Source organism: Neopsephotus bourkii, unplaced genomic scaffold, assembly GCF_033783945.1.
Source record: "Neopsephotus bourkii isolate Nb327-2 ecotype Australia unplaced genomic scaffold, CSIRO-AGI_Nbou_v1 NB_1280, whole genome shotgun sequence".
Classification (NCBI taxonomy): Eukaryota; Metazoa; Chordata; class Aves; order Psittaciformes; family Psittacidae; genus Neopsephotus; species Neopsephotus bourkii.
Genome location: NW_026901765.1, coordinates 136,025 through 152,002, shown reverse-complemented (window position 1 = coordinate 152,002; position 15,978 = coordinate 136,025). Strand labels below are relative to the sequence as shown.

General features: G+C 40.0%; 1 long non-coding RNA gene across 1 annotated transcript; it reads left to right on the top strand.

Moving 5' to 3' along the window:
• Nucleotides 1–186: 186 nt before the first annotated feature.
• On the top strand, nt 187–15,160 carry LOC133218665 (uncharacterized). The gene is made up of 3 exons (XR_009727242.1): nt 187–490; nt 12,592–12,786; nt 15,035–15,160. It is a non-coding gene; the product is annotated as an uncharacterized LOC133218665 (long non-coding RNA).
• The last annotated feature ends 818 nt before the right edge of the window (nt 15,161–15,978 follow it).

The window sequence follows — 15,978 nt, the reverse complement described above, 5'->3', positions numbered from 1 at the left end:
AGAAAGCCAACAAATAACACTTTCACAAATACCTGGGTCTTGCAGGTCTTCAACATGGTTGGTACTGAACAGCTACCTTCCTGCATAGCTCAGTGTAAGTACAGGAGGTGTTCCTATGAATTTTTGTGTGTTTGTGGATTGTGGTAGATTGATGGTTTCTTTTTAAGTAGGTAGGTTGATTGTGACAAATGTTCAACGTAGCATATTGCAGATGGTCTTGGTTGGGAGGCATCATGGGTAATATCTGAAAGGCTCTGCTTTTCATACTCCCCCACAAAAAGAGTAACTAGGGAAGAATTTGCCTTGATGTCCAGTGCTAATGTTACCAGCAGCTATTCCCTGTGAAGGAATGAGATACATTACAATTAATTTGTGGCAATGTTATGGCTTTTCTCAAGCCATTGAAATGTTGGAAGGTAGGTACCCCAAGAATTTCATTAGTACCACTCAACAGTCAATGAATAGATGAAAACCACAAAGCAGAACAAAGGTATCGTAAGAAATAAAACTTAATAGGAAAATAGTGTTTTTAATGTAATAAAAATATAAACTGTCTTACTGGCATCGTGAATCATCTGCGTATTAAATACCTGTTTAGAAGGGAAGAGTTGGCCGCATTTCACCACAGGTTAAATAATTGTGGGTTAATAGGATTCTGTGAAATATATGCTGGGAAATGTTAGTGTACAAAGTAATGATTTTTCTTAACATGCCTGCATTTTACCTTGAAAAGAAGTCCGCAGTTCTTCAGACTCTTTTGTACTGCATAGATGCACGATGGCTATCTGGAGATATAAAATGGATTTTAGAAAGGTGCTCTGGAAGGGGTAAATAATGCTCATAAGATCAATTTTAGAAATGGGGGAAGGGAGGGAATTGGGCCTTCCTGTAAAACCCATGTCCTACCTGATTATTTTTTCTTTAATATATCAGGCTAAACAATGCTGTGTTTTGACTTGTGTTAACATAATACTGTTGCTGGCTAGTTTTAGGCTTGTATTTTAGAATAACGACCAGGGCTAGAAGTTCTTTTGGATTAAACTGATTTGTACATAAACCTTGGAGAACATGATATTCCTTAAAGTTGTTTTGAAAGCAAAAAATATTTTCTGTACTTCAGTGTCTACAGTACTTTCTGATAGTGCGTACTTGGTATTTACTGTAATTTACAGCTGCCTTGAATCAGTTACATAAATAGTGGTTAAGTAAATGTGACGTTCTTCTATGAGAACCTTGTCATTTACTATTTTTATAAATTAGGTGGTTTAAGTTCATTTGTTTAATGAAAATATTATAACTTGGATTTCATAAGTAATAAAGTTTTTAACATTTTCACATACTGTGCATTTGTCTTGTGTCAATATATCTGCATAGTTCAAGGAGAGGACACAATAATATTAATCTTATTTTAACCATTATGTTTAATATATTGTATGCAGAGGGATTGAGGTTAATGCAGGTGATGTGTGTGGGAAAAATCCTTGTCCTTGAAATATTTTTAGGAACAACAATTGACCAATATAGGCTTCCCTGTTTTGAGGGTGGGAGTGGGTGCTTTGGAGAATGATTCTGTTTGTTTGTTTCTTCTGGTAATTCTTCATTTTTAAAGAATTGGTTTCCTAGTTTTAGAAACCAGCAAGGGAGAGAGAAATGGGAGAGCTTATTACAGGAAAAGGTTAGTACTATCCTGTTCCCTTATTGTTTTATTCATGGGGTTTTTCCTCGTCCTGTCTGACCTGACGATGGATTATTTGGGGAGAGAAAGGAGGGAGTGTGTTTTCAAGGCAGAGATGCATAGCGGAGGGGATGTTCAATTAGAACATTGTAATACAGCCCTACAGCCTAATGGAGTGAGAAGATGACAAGTCTCAGCCAGCTGGGTGGGGCACAATGCAGTGCTAACTGTAAGCCTTTTGTCTAATAAAAATGTCTGAAACCAAGTGATTGTCTGGCAATCAGCATCCCACTTGACCTTTTTAAGGACAGGAAAACAAAGGTAATGAATGTATCTTTCAGTGCCACCCAGTTTGTCGGGATTTTTGTGCATTGCTAGAGAGCCACAATGACTCCTGTGGCTCTGGTTCCCAGCGCAGCATGGCTATTCAAAGTTTGAAAGATTATTTGTGATATAGTGCCTGTTGAAATTGTTAAACCCTTAAGCAAAAGAAAAGCCCCGTGTAGAGCTGCTAAACTACTTTGCCTGACTGTTTTTAAGGCTTCTTTTCTTGTCAGTGCAGTGAATTAACTTCACCAGAGTTTCAGAGGTTGCTGGAAAATACAAATCTTGTTGTTCCTAAGCTGCACTTTAAGTCTTCTGTATTACTGAATGGTTGGAATTACTATATAATTACAGAAAACCTAGTGCATTGTCCAAGTTAAATGTAAGCATTGTTTAAAAACCTTGTTTTAATGAGATACAACAGTCTTAAATGCTCTTGCTACAAAAATTAACTTGAGCTTTTTTAAATACTGCATGGTTATCAAAGAATTCGTAACATTTTGCAAGCAGGATACTTGCAAGACATTTATTTTGTTTTAAGGCTCTAGAATGTGAAATTAAGTCTAATAATCCCAGATATGTGTGAACAGCTATTTATGTTTTGCTAAATTTGAAACAGTATAAATGTTAGGGCTTGTGCAAGACTTAAGTAAGCTTGAATCTTTCGAAAACTGATGCAGAAGATCATCCATGTGAGGGGAATTTTATATGGTTGTGAGGTACCTTGGAAATAATTAAACTAATGTTTATGCTGGTTTTGTTGGTCCATTAAATGCTTAATTACTTCCTTTGAACATGATTGAGGGGGTTCATTTACAAATTAATACTTATTTTTTAATGCCAGGTGACAGTATCATCACTGAAATGTGTACTTCTCTGTGCTTTACACTTTATGTAGAGACAGTTTAATTTGCATGTATCGAAAAGAAAATGGTGGCTTTTCATCTGTTATTGAAGACTGAATAGAAAACTGATGTGATGTCTTAACACTGGGGCACTGTTTTGCAAAGAATAACATACATGCTGAAGCATCATCGTAGAATTAGACAAACTTTAAAATGAGTAGTGAATGGTTTGAGATGCAGTTCATTTCTGCTGCACTTAATATCTGAATGTTATAATGGATGTCTGCATTAACAGAACACATTAGGGCTTATGTGTTGTAGACAAAATAGGGAATAGGCTAAAGAGGGGGAATGTAAGTGCTATCCAGTAGCTGACTTTTCTTAAGCTTACCTTAGGATATTCAATACTAAGATGAAAAAGTATAAATGGTAAACAGTATGTATTTATCATCTATGCAGTATTGACCTAGATGAAAATGAAACAAGTAATAATCAGCATTTTAAATAGAACATTAAAAATGAATCTCTAAGACTTGGAAACGTGTAATCAGTGTAAATTGGAGGGGAGGAGAAGGAAGAACCATTGCAGTGTGCTCTACTACTTCAGCTCTTTATACAGAAGTAGGTATCGTGATGGAGAAGATAAAGCAACTGCCAAAATTTGCTGGATTTCAAATCAACTAGTAGCACTTGTGAATTATACAGGGTATTTCTGCAAATCCGTGTGTTGCGTCTGTGCTTTGTTGGAGCAGCAGGCCTATTTGCAAAGCTGTTTGTCACACTGTCGTTTTTATTATAATAGGGCTGATATAGAAATATTCCTGTGATACGTCTAAAGAAAAGACAAATGGCAGCATTTATAGTAGGTGGCAGATTGAACTGCAATATGTGTGTAGGGAGAAGGGGGTTGGTGTTGTCTTGTTTCCCACCCCTAGCCCCATTACCAAAGAGGGGATTGACATTATTTTGTTTAAATATGGTGCATGTTATGTTGGACTAATGGGAAGATTAACACAATTGGGCTCTTAACCTGGTTAAGGACCCTAGGTCCTGCTCCAAGGTAAACAATGGATATTTTCTTGTTTGCCCAGCAGGTCTGACTGTGTGGAAAAATAGCTGGGAGCCAGTTCTTTTCTTTTTAACCGCTTGTCTTGCACATATACATTAAATTTAAGGGTGTTTTGGAAGAAGTGTGGCCTTTCTAACAAGTCAAAATACTTGGATTTTGTTGTTTTATTTCAGCTGAAGGGCCCAATCCCATTTTAATACTTTTATATTTAAAGAGACCACCCATTAATTTCAAGGTGAAAAAAATACGAAGTGACCTCTTTAGATGATATAAAGCAACCGCTGATTGCTCTTGTGGACTTGTCTGCTGTTCATCCTCTGTAGTGAATGTGGTCCTTAGTAATTCAGCTATATACTGATAATTTTTATGTACATTTGGAATTTAACTTTTATTAAAGCGTAAGAGGGTATAAATCATGAATGAGGAAAGCAAAGATGAGGAAAACTTTTGTTCTGTTTTGTTTCTCAGGGAAAAACAGCTTTCCCTGCTGAACAAATTTTATTTCTCCTTCTTCCCTGCTCTAAGGGGTAGCATATGAAGGGATGCAAGTCTTAAAAGATGATGCAGAAAAGTGCAAAGCTGTGCCCAAGTTCCTTGGTGTTGTTATGGTTCTCATCTTCCCCCTGTAGAACCCACCTGGCAATGGATAGATCTGGCTGATTTTTTTTCTGCTCTTTGTTCTGGTGATAACCAGTGTTCATCATGGAGGTTGACAAATAGGGAATAAATTATTTTAATGATTTACTAAAGTGCAAACTTAAATTAGAATGTTTCTGAAGCTAGATGTGGTCTAGATTTAGACACCATCTGAAAGAAGAGTTGTAAATTATTTTTATAAGCTATCAAGGTAATGATGCCATGGGTGGTTTTGAAGCATATTGCAGGAAAATTATTGCCTCCAGTTGTCTTGGCTGTGCTTACAGCAGCATGAGCTCTGCCCCAAATCCTCCACCAGTGCCAGTTTGTGCTCCCATTAGCTGAGCCAAGAGCCCTTTGCTTCGAGATGCACCTTGCACTTCTTGCATCCATGCACACCTCTGTTAGCACAAGCTCAGGGTTTTTACTCAGCTTGCAGCATGCTGTGGACTTTCATCCTGAGCTGCCTGACACATCAAGACCTCTTAAATATTCACAAGGTTGAGACATAAAGTGCTGGTGTCATGGCAGTCAGTGTGAAGGGTGTTGTTGACTGAAGCTGAGCTGAGGTGTTCCCTGTCATGTAGCAGTTGTGCACCACCTTCTCCTTGTGTGTTGTCCTCCTGAGAGATGAGGCTTAGCAAAAGGCATTGTATGAGTCTCTTACTTACCACCTGCTTTCAATTTAGTTGATAACTGACTAGAACAGGTCTACTCTAGCCTAAAGAAAGAAGAATCTTTGAGCAGTTAGTGACTCATGTCGTTGCATGGCTGCTTTGAGGAGATTGGCAGCCTTGGCCTGCCAAAACAAGTACTAGAGCTTTGGAACTAGCTCTTCTTGCGAATCACTCATGAGGACTTGTATTTCTACCAGCTTTCAGTAAACCCACTCTTGGCATGCTGTGGTAGTTACCAGTAAAGATGCTGGTGGTGGTATCTTTCATATCTGCTGCACATCCAAGTAAGCAAAGGAAGGACCAGACTGAAAACTGGACAAAACCCAGACACTTTTTGTGTGTTGTGTCCTGCTTTCCCACCACCCCGGTGTTGGTTGTTGCAGGTTCTGAGGGCCATTGAGAATGAGCACAGCCTGAGCAGATAGGAGCTGGCAATGACATGGCAAAGCATGCTCCTGAATGGGAGGATGATTTGCAGCTGATTCCAGAAACACAGCCTCATTGCATCTTCTAGTCATTCTCTAGCTAGGAAGTAGGGTAAAAAACAAACAAACAAACAAAACCCCCAAACCTCAAAGCTCTTTAGAAGTTAGAGGCAGTGCTTTATGATTAACTCTAGGACTGAAGTCTGGACATGCAGGGGCTTTAGACAGCTGAATCTATCACAGATGCCAAACCTGACCTTGGACACATAGATAAACTTCCCTCCAGCATCACTTTTGTGCTGGAGAATTGGGTAAGGTAGCACACATAGTGTTTATCAGCTTCTTGTGAGTGTGCTGTGAGGTCTAATGGGAAGAGGCACAGCATGCTCCTGGCTGACACTTCTGCTTCATAACCTCCTTTGTAGGGGTGAGGTGGGAAGCATGGTTTGAGTCTTCAAGTCTCAAAACTTGCTCACTGTTGGCTCCTTCAAAACATGGGGACAGCTTTCCTGAATAAAGGGGTTGATCCCCAGAGCGTTTGAATGCATTATCCAGTTGTCTGTCAGTATTGGAGCTGCTGAAATGGGAAGTGTGCAGTGCTGCATGCAGCCTTCTTTTGGGGAAGGATGGGGGTTTTTCCCTTGTTTTGTGTTTTTAAGTAGAAGCAATGCCTGCTGGCCAGAGAAGACTGGGAAGCACTGTGTGCTCTATAGCCTGCAAAGGGGGCTTTAACGCTGCTTGGAGCCCAGCAACCAGAGCATGGATGGGATTTACTGCTGTGAGTGATGTGCCATCTTTCCTCCACAGTGTGCTCAGTGGGAAGGCTCCACATCTGCCTGTGGCTTTTGCCCCTGGACAGCATCACTTTGCTGGATTATGGAGGCTGTCATTTATCATCGCTGTCTCTGACTGCAAAAGACAGTCCAGTGCCCCTGACAGTGACAGGAGGATTGGGTATGGTTGAGAAACAGCTTGCACGGTTGGCAGGCATTTTAAGTAGGAAAGAAGAAAAAGGTTGGGAGGGAGGGAAGGACCCCCAAAGACCAACAGCAGCAACTTTACACTTGCACAGTGTTGAAATGTGCATGAAGGATGAAAACTGGTATGAATAAATGTGATTGAGCACAACTGGAGGTGGGGTTTATTTTAAATAATAAAATAAAGGGACTTGTATTCAGAAAGGGTGGCAGGATTAAGATTGCTTCCAGGAAAATCTGATGGGAGGCAAGTAGGGTTTCCTGGGAGGGAAGAGGCAGTCTATGTCAGAAAAGGGAACTGATGGGTCACCTGAAGGCTGCAGAGGTCTTTCCAGGGCTTCTTGCCACCCATCTGCCAGGGGAGCTGATGTCCAGCTGCACAACATACGGCCTGTTTGAGGGGTGCAGAAATGGAATAGTGGGATTAATGGCACATTTGCAATCTAAAAACTAACAAGTCCTGGTACTTGCTAGTTCAATTCTACTTGCATTAAAATCTTTGGTTTCATCAGGTACAACTACTACACTGAAAAAGCCACCTCACAGTGGATAAACTGCACGGGCTCACCATTAGCATTTCTTAGAAGAGCATTGAGTATTCATGTACCTGTTTATACTGAGAGCTGTGGTGCCCTGTGCTGCTGCTTTATTCTAGGGCTTGTTTTCTATTCATGCAGTGTCAATACTCTGGAGACATCCTGTTTCTCCTTCAGGTAACATTTTCAGCAACATTAAAGTGACTCTATAAAGTCCACTTGGTTAGGTCTTGAGCAGGGTTGATCAGTTTATACTATAATCTAAGTTTTAGAAAAAAGAAGGTGGGAGGCTCCAGGCAAATTCTGCAAACCCTTCCATCAAAAATCAGTGCAAAGGGGCATCTAACAGGGTGCAACCTGTTGTATAGGCAAGTGTGTCAGGAAAGCCTCTGCTGCCAACTGGTGCCTGACGGTCCCAGTAATACATGCAGGACCTCTAGTCATTACCAGCAATTGCAGGAAAGCAGATGCTGACTGTGCCATGTGTGTCCATTGTTCATTAAACACTTGCAAGGGTTGGCTGAAATGTGTGACAGCTTACTGTGTCTCCCCCTGTACTGCTCTGCCTTCACCACCAAGGTGCCTTAAAAGCCACCAATCTGCTCTTGCATGGAAAGTGTTTGGGGTTTTTTCTGTTGACTGTCAGCTCCTGCCTAGTTACATCAGTGTCACACAATCCACTGCCCATGTATTTCTCAGTTGCCATTCCAGACTTGATGACTTCCCCTCTTGGCTCACCTCGTTGTTCTCCCCTGGCTGCAGCTGTGCCTACAGCAGATCTGCGTGCTGTCACAAGCTGGCATCCTGCTGCAGTGGTGCTGTAACAAATGACACAAGAATGTTTGTCTTCGATGTGCCCCAGAAAAGGTGCAAATGCAAGTTCAGACTCCTTAGGAGCTGGGATTTCTGAAAACACATCCCCAGTGAACAGCAATGGCAGCCGCAGCAGTAAGAAGCTTCAGTAGGTATCTCCACCCACACCCCATTTCAAAATAGCGATGAGAACATTTAGCAGTTGGTAGTCTAATGTGTCCTGGGATATACGGGTTTATTTTTTCTTTTAAAGCTGGCTTTGCTGGTTGTTCAAGAACCATGAGATCAAAAATTAAAGGGGTTTTATTTTTCTGTATCTCAAAGGTTAAAGTGCCAACAGATTCTTTGTTCTGTTTGATGCAGAATAGAGCCATAGCCTGAGAGCACTACAGTTTCCCTTTGGTGGTGTATGGCTGGTGGATGATAACATATCAAATATGGGGGAATGGCTGAACAAAAGCTCTTTTTTAAAACAACCTGTAAAAAGCCTTATACCAAACCTCATAGAGGCCATAGCATTGCTGGTTCTTAAAACTGTTTGGTCTTGTTAGGTTAGGGTCGGAAAGCACATTAGATGCCTATGCTCTGTCAGGGAAACAGGTAAGAGCAAGTAAACCCAGCTTGCAAAAATAATCCAAGCTAAGTCCAGCCATTCTTTAATTCTGTCCTGAAACTTGGGGAAAACCCACCATTCCTGATACTCCATTAGGTCAGAAAGTGTAATTTTGGTGCCTCAGGGGTTGTAGAGGGTTAGGGCTACTTGATGGCTGTAAAGGATGTCTACAGCTCACCTGCTGCTATGGAACTACCAAAAATGCAGCAGGGTTATTACAACCTCATGAAAGAGTTGGTGAGAAGAGTGCTGGAAGCTGTGGTGTTTGATTGCCTCCAGGCTTTTGGTGATAGAAAATTGAGGTGGTGCAGGAAATGTTTCTGAAATGCAGAAAAAGGGATGTGGATTGCCTTGCAGGTACCGGTTCTCACATTGTCTGTATCTCACTTTATGTTGCTTGCTTATGTTATAAATAGATCAAATCAGGAATGTGCCTTATTTATACAAATCTTAAAAAAACACAGTATGTTTCTCGGTGTTGTGTAGCTAGCCTATGAGGCTTTTTGTTCTTGTATTTGTTTCTGGAGCAGCCAGGCACTGCATGTGATCTGCAGCACTAATGGGAGCGTAGGTGAGAAACAAAAGGCGAAGGGCTTTTGCGCAGAGCAGCAGGGGAGCAACCTTTCCATGGATCTCACCCAGACCAAGAGGAGCTTAACCTTACAAACTCTGAGCTGTCAAAGGATTTGAGGGAGTGAAATGGGGAGTGCATGGCTTGGCAAATAGGCATTAGGGGTTAATGCTGGCTGGAGCGTTTTGACCCCACAGGCAGAAGCCTGGGGCTGGTGGGAAGAGGAGACAAACTAGGGACCTCCCCTCTTGTTTTAACGTTTGTATACCTGTTTGTGTGGGTTTTGTTTGTTCTTTTTCTTCCCTTGTCTGCCCTTGAATTCCAGGATTGACCAACCCAGTCTAAACCCATGTTTTTTTACAGGGGAGGCTGTGTGCTCTCCCATGACCGACCGAGTAGGGTGAGGCCCTTCATCTGCAGTCAGCATCCCAACGGGAGCAAGGGGAACCAGGCTGCAGGGCACTAAGACATTGCAGCCCAGGGACTCCCCGCACTGTGGGAAACGCAGCTCTGCATGTAGCCCCTTTCCTTCCCTTAAAAGTAAACCCAGGAGGGATTCAAAAAAAGGTGAAACCTGGCATAATAATCTCAGAGGATGTTTTATTGTCAGGAAGACATCATCTCTGTGCGAGTAGGACAATGTGAGAAAGCGTGTTCTGTAAGGACGACAGGGCGTGGCTCAAGCATCAGTAACAAATGCTGGAAGAAAAAATGCTCTTTGTTCTGCAGTCAGGTGGGTTGACAACTATTCTCACCCATCCCTGGCATGCATAACACCCAAAGCAATTAAAAGATTGGGGAAGGCGTGACATACTGAACTGCTGCAAATGCAGGTTCAGCCTAGAATCTGCTGTCTTTTTTTATTTATTTTTTTTCTTTTTAGAGAATGATGTTCCAAAGCTCACTGGTATAAAAATAAGCATATTTGTGTTCCATGCAGCTGCTTTGTTTTAGTATCAATGTTTTGTGTGTGTAATGCTTCAATTGGTGAGAGCTGTCTAGCACTAAAATTTATACTGGCCTACATATGACGAGGATTACACCAAAGTGTGCATTAAAATGCATTAAAAATGTATACATCCATATAAGCATACAGTATAGCAAATCAACTCACAATGACAGTCCTGCTAATTGGAAAATAATTTCAAAGCCATTCCTTTTAAACTACCCTTGTTTGTCTGGCAGGTTTAATAAAAGAGAAATAAAAATATGTACACTGTTGCCTTTAGATTGCTACAGGCTAAAGCAGTATCTAGATCTTAGAAAAAAAACGATTAGCCTCATTTTTTATGCTTTGTTCATTCTGCTGTAAGTTGGTTTGTTTAAGCGATAAAAATGTTGCTGTCTTTTCTTCCCCCCCCCCAAGCATCAGAACTAGAACTTGGTCTCATTGCAGTTGCTGGCAAGAAGTGAAATCGTTGCATAAGTGAAATACTATGAACTTGTTTGTAGACAAGCAAGTAGGAACGAATGTATAAAGCAACAAAAAGAGGAGTATGACCATTACGCATCTTCTCTCTTCCCATTTTAAATAAATTCTTTAAAGTTCCAGGGTCAAGAATTTGGAAGGCTACCTATTTTGTGTGTCTGTATAAATATATGTCTGTGTGCATAAATTGTATCTTCTAAAAATGTCGTCTTTTGCTGGGAGGAAGAGAAATCTGCTTGCAAATTTACATCTTGCGACATTTCCTTACAACTGCACGTTGGTGTATGTACTGCTAGAGGCCAGCCCGTCATTTCTTGGTAAAAAGAACCTTTCAGCTCGGTTACCTCCTGTAGAGAGCTAATTTTCCAGCAGTCAGGCTTGATCTGGATAAATAATTAGAGAGCGCAAGAGAGAGAGATGAAGATGATCACATCAGTGCTGTCTGTAATTCAGTTAATACAGCCAGACCCTGTGATTTCGTGTCTGCAGCATACTTGTGTGGTCTCAAAAGCCGCAGAGGCAAGCAAGCAACAAAGCCAATCGGTTTCATTTGTCTTGGAAGAATTAGCAGCACTTTTCATTCAATTTGTGGAAAGCCAGCAAACAGCTGCAGCATGCATCTGCAGGATGAGAAGGTGATTCTTGACACGTTCGCTCTTCCCACCCCACTGCCCCTCGTACGCAAAAATTTCATCACGCAATTAATGGATGGGTATCGCCATCTTTAAGAACAGCACTTGTTTTCTTTGTAGTTTGAGATGTTGTGGTGTTTTTATGTTGGAGTTAAAATTGGTGTGTTGTACAGTGGGGTGAAAGCCGGCTAGGTGAAGCTGACCATTTCAGCATTTCTTGATTGATTTATTCTAAAGCTGATCAGAATTATCTGATAACGATACTAAACTGCAGAGGAAGTGTGCCTGGTTCTTTGAGCAAGCAGTAGCATTTCACATGACTCTTAATTGTATCTCTTCCACTGATGTTAAAGCAAGCTACATTCTCATACAGTCTTTGAGGATGTGTTTGTTACTGATGCGTTCCTCCTGTGTACAGTGTTATAAAGGGGTTAAAAATACATCTTTGGTTCACTTTATTCCCAGTGGTAGCTCAACTGCATTTATACATGGATCGGATTAAAATAGGTCAATATCTTTTGTGGAAGGTCTTTTGACACTTTGGTGCATGACTGCAATATACCTACCTTGAGGATGAATGGACCCGGAGGAAATCCGCGCATTAACAGAAACACAGCCTCGGGATACTTTACGATCACATTCCTTTATTCATCATCTAAATCAAAGGCTTGACAGAGGGTATTTTTTCATCAAGTCAGTCTAAATAATACTTTATGAGGTGACAGATAACTTCTGCTGAAGAAATAAACCCATGTATTTAGATAGTCAAGAAACATCTGAATGGTGTGGTTCTATTCTGTTCTTTAAACTGAATCATTTGCATAAAATTATGTATGTATATGCTCTAGCTGAAATGTTTCAGAACCTTATTAAAAAGAAAATTGTGTATTCAGGAACTGCCTTATGGCAGGAAGTCTTTGTCTGCCTGTTTGCTTTATTGCAGTTGTTTACTGCCTTGAATTGATTTTGTCTACCAAATCAGTATATTGAGGATGGCTGGGGAAGGCAGGGTGGAGGGAGGGTGCAGTTCTGCAATTAGCAGGACCAAGAAGCTTTTTTCTGCCTCACGGTTTGTGGGGGTTTTTTTCCCCTTTTTAAAAAATAAATAAATGAATTAAAACCCCTTGGAATTTCCATATTATAAAGAGGAAGAGGCTTCTTTTCAATATTATGGTGCCATTAACATCTATTAATAATGCAGACAGGGTAAGTAGCTGGAGTTGGAGCTCCCTGGGGGCCTCGTAAAACAGATGTGCACTGTATCTTCCCGGATTTGATAGCTGCTGGAGTCAAGGGTGTCGCTGTGATTCCCGTTTATTTCCTCTGGCAGCGGTTTTCTAATTTAAGCACCTCTGTCTCCTGGCTACAGTTGCCTGCTGCAATGTGGAGGGGGTGTTCATGCATTGTCATGCCTGCTGCCAGAAAATGGGGCACAAGCTGAGTGGCCCTTCCTCAGCATTGCCTGCCACCTCACTCACTGTCGGTGCTCTCTTCAGATGCCTTTTCTGTTCAAGGTGGTGGAACTGGGCTCTTGTGTTGGGTTTATTTTGCAAAAGACATCAAGGTAAGTGTTTCTTCCTCCTTTCAGACGCAGATGTATTTTTGCATGGGAAGGAAGAAATATTACAGCTTGTGAGAGCAGGTAGCGTATGCTTGAGGTGATGTCTAGCCGTTGGTGGGAAACGTAGTTGCTGTATCCCCTTTCTCAAGATTTCACTTATCTGTTTTACGGCAATATATTCATGGTTCTGCCTCTGAATAGGTAGCACTGCATGTTCTTTCTGTAGCTGTCTGCGTTTTAACTCAAGAGGGTGGGGTATACCAGAAGGACTTAAAGTATTTCATTTTTTTAATTCTATTTCTTTAATTGCAGAGTTTTCTGCGTAAGTAGTGATAAAATGCTAGTGTATGGCAAAATGTCTTTACAGTCAATACTATATTGGATGTATTCACATCACACAGGTTTACGATTGCCTTCAATCGAATGAGATGTGAATGTGTGTCCTTGTGTGCACTTGCATTACAATATAGTCTTGTTGTATGCATTTAAATGTAGAGGTATGCACTTTTGCTAGCTTGTCACAGGTGGGGGGTGGGGGCAATATCCTGGTAGCAGGTCCAGATCCTTTTCAGCTGTTTCCACCAGCTGCATATTACAGTTAAAAGTTCAGAAATGTGCAGAAAGGTAATGTAACTACTTGGAAAGGACAGACAGAACAGTTACTACTTCACCTCTTTTATTCTGCCATTAGTATGTGTGCAAATGACCATTAGTCTCTTGCAGTGAGGAGTACTGTGTTATATAGGGAAGCACAATTTCTGCTGTATATCCTACAGTAATACCCTCAGCTGAGAATCAGGTTGCTTCTGTAATTTCAGAAAGATAAAGATATATCCAGTAGAAGGAAACAACAGAGGCGTGGGTAGGGATTTTTTGGAAGTGCTGCATAAGCCAGTCCATGGGATTTCAGCAGGCAACCCTCAGAGTAGTCTGAATGGGCCTTACTCTTCCCCCAAATGCATTGAAAACTTAAAATTTGCCTCTGGCTTATCACACATTTAAAGCCCCTTGCTGTTCTGCTGTCTTCCTGTATACTGAGACACTGTGTATTAGCTTGTCTGTCCTTGTGAAGCACACTGACATAACAGGTGCTTCACTTAAGTGTCCAAATCCAAAAGACAGAAATTAAATAATTAAAAATATATATATATGTGAAATTTGGAGGAGAGAAATGACTTAAAAGCAAAACATACTCTTTTATATAAAACTTAAGTTATTTTTTCCTTTTATTAGATCTAGGCTATGTTGCAGATAGCTGTCTTTTTTAATATATTGACTATTCCTCTTATCTTTCTGATAGAATTCCAGTCTTTTACTAATATCAGTCAGACTTCAAATAAAAATGCACAGATTTTACAAAACATTTCAATTAAGTAATTAAATATGTGTAACATTAAAATGAGCACACCTGCAAATAACTTTAAAGCAGAGCCTTTTTTTTCTTGGGAAAACTTGCTGTCTGTTACTTCTGGTAATTTTGTTTGCTGAGTAATACAGAACGTTTGCAGAAGAGGTCAATAAGGCTTATAACTGATAGGTTTGAAAGAACAATAAAATACTGTCTGGTTTTAATCAGGGACTTGAGTTAATGTTTTGTATTGATGTTTTCCTAACTTATAATCTGTTTGGTAAATTCTGTTATGTATTCATACAATATTTCTATCATTCAGCCCTTTTTTTGTGAAATCAGTGTGTGAAGCTATGGCTGCTGTTAGTGCTTAATGATTCCTTTTTTCCTGGCTCCATAAAATAATCCCTTCGGAATTAATTGACGACCTAAGCATTAACCAGCATACAGAGGGAATTGTAGAGCTGTATGTTTTGTACTTCACCTATTGTTTGTTAAAACCAACAAACCTAAGCCTCTTTTTTTGTTGTTGTTTGTGGTATCACTCACTTATTTGGGCCCTTTTTGGATTATCAGTGGTGAATTTCACATCCAAAATACTGTTCAGATGCGTAACATTTGGTGGTTTAATATTTAATGACTGATTATGATTGAGATTATATATGTGCTTCTTTGCCCTGGTAAGAGTGTCTCTGTGAAATTAAGACAGACTGTGGATTTTGTGGTGTTGGTGTACATTTTAGTGTACATTTTCCCCTTATTTTCTCATAAGGAGAAAATACACATGCAGGTATAATACAGTAACAAGAAACAGTAACAGGAAGCAGTAATTTTAATGACTTTTATACTATGCTTGTCCTCTGGATGATCAACATCTTTTTAATTTAATTTTTCTTTTTTTAGGTAGACTAATAAACCAAGCTAGAAGCAAAATTGTCCACTTAGGGAACTTCGCTGAATATAAAAATACATTGCAAGAAGTCAGGCTTCCACGTTCTTTGGGAAACAAAGGAAAGATCCTCTTTCCTTTGTTAATGATATTTATAATCTTTAACTCATTAGTTGCTGAAGGTAAAGACGACATGTTGGAAGGATTAGAGATGATTCATTGATAAAATTTACATAGATTATTTGAGGAATGTGTGTGTGTGGTTGTTCTGCAGATAAATTGCACACAAAAAATGCATAAGCAGTAGGCATTGCTCCTCCTTAAGGCTCCTTAAAGAGCACTGAATTTTTATCCTGTGTTTGGTGTGTGTTTAATGCCTTTTAAATAAAGAACAATTTGCAGGATTGCTTTTTATCTGAACTTTGGGTGCACCCTTGTGTAAAATGGAAAAGCTTTGTGAGGCATCCATGAGAAGGTAATATGGGGCTGCTGTATATGGCAAGCTGTGATTTGGCCTCTTCTGAAAATGTATCATTGTAATTTTGTCTGAGTAGTCTTAATTCTGAAAAGGTAACCTTTCTTAAGTGACAGTCTGCTGAACAGGATCAGTTATGGGTATATAAAAAATATATATACAGATATACAGATCATCTTCTTTTTAAATGATCTCCTTTTTATTTTACATGTGGAGGCAAACAGTATGTCCAAAATGCAAGGAATATATTTTTCCTTTACCCAGGAGTAGCACTTTTACATGATGCATAGTCTTTGCTTTTTCAAAATCCTGTGTGTTTTGTTTTCTGATTGAATTTTAAAGCACAGTGTTTCAGTGGATGCTTCAATATGTTGCATTTTGCTTACATGGGCTTTGCAAACCCACAAATAATTAGCACTTTTTATTTATTCCCATTAAATCATATGTACATGTTCCTTGAACTTTATGCTAAGGGGGAAAAAA